Source organism: Chrysochloris asiatica, unplaced genomic scaffold (assembly GCF_000296735.1).
Source record: "Chrysochloris asiatica unplaced genomic scaffold, ChrAsi1.0 scaffold00309, whole genome shotgun sequence".
Classification (NCBI taxonomy): domain Eukaryota; kingdom Metazoa; phylum Chordata; class Mammalia; order Afrosoricida; family Chrysochloridae; genus Chrysochloris; species Chrysochloris asiatica.
In genome coordinates, this window is record NW_006408827.1 from 951,166 (window position 1) to 952,494 (window position 1,329).

Genomic DNA, 1,329 nt, shown 5'->3' on the forward strand with positions numbered 1-1,329 from the left:
AGCTCTTCAACTATTTCCTCTGTGGACTTCCGTGATTCTTCCTGTTCGGAATGTCAATAATTCGTAAGATTTTCCTTTTCATGTTGTCCAGCATGAATCTTAGACTCTCTTCAGATTTTTTTATCCTTTATCCTACTTGTTCTTCTATCTTAACAGTATTAAGAGATTTGTCTTCCATTTCTTCAATTCTGCCCCTTTCCCCTTTCAGTGTATTTTCCATTTCTGATATTTTATTATTAATTATCTGGACTTCTTTTTGCAGGATTTAAATTGTTTCCAATGTTTTATCAATCTTCTTTGATTGCTCTTGTAGTACTTTCCTAACTTCTTCCTTGTTTTCCTCCACCCTTTTTCAGAGCATTTAAATTTGTTTCCATATCATTCTGATTTCTTTCTCAGGCAAATTCAAAACCTGCTCTTCCTCTTTTGCGAAGCCTTTGTCTGTCACCAGCGCATTTGTCTCAGTTACTCTTTTCTGGTTTTGAAAATGTTTTGAGATTTTTTTGTTGTGTTTGAGATCTTTTGTTTGTCATTTCCAATAATTATTTTAATGCTTAAATGGATGTTTGTTGTTGTGTTATTAAGCTTACTTGTGTCTCCTGGTGGATATGATCAGAAGATAGGTTTTTATTTCCTCATGTAATGTTTAGCAGCTGTTATGGCTCTTGTCTCAATGACGGAATATTATGGGATATGCTTGTAGTTTGGCTATATGGTCACAATTTCTGTCTCTTCTTGTATAACATAGGGAGAAAAAGTTTCCACCTCCAAGAAAAAATTGTGTCAAAAGGCCCAAAAGTAGAAGCAATATCAAACAGAGACAAGAACCTCTACTTTGAAACAAAACTAAAATTGTGTGTGTGCACTGTAGAAGCCTTGAGTAGTGAGTTGGAGTGACCACACACTCAGGCCCCTTCCCTAGTCACCACCATAGAGGTGCACAGATTGATACTGAGAAGTTTGTGGGAGAAAGATTGTTTACTATTTTTGCATGTGCACAGCAGAATTCTTGAAACAGTTGCATCTTTTTATGTTGGGGTTTTACAGATTGTTCATGTCATTTGTCTGTCAGGCCTAACCTACTTTTGTTCTTTTTGGGTAGGGAGGGGTTAATTTTCCCACACAAGTTAACTTTATGGCTGGGACCCACAGGCAGAATTCAAAAGCAGCATCCAAAGGATTTGCTCTTGGACTGATGGGGCTCTTTCTTTCTGTGCCGTGGGAAACCTCTGTTCTTAACTCTGGACTCTTTTTGGTGGGGTGCACACCCACCCGCTTGAAGGCATCTGGACTGGGCAAAGAAAGCACGACATGTGGAGAGGAGGAAAA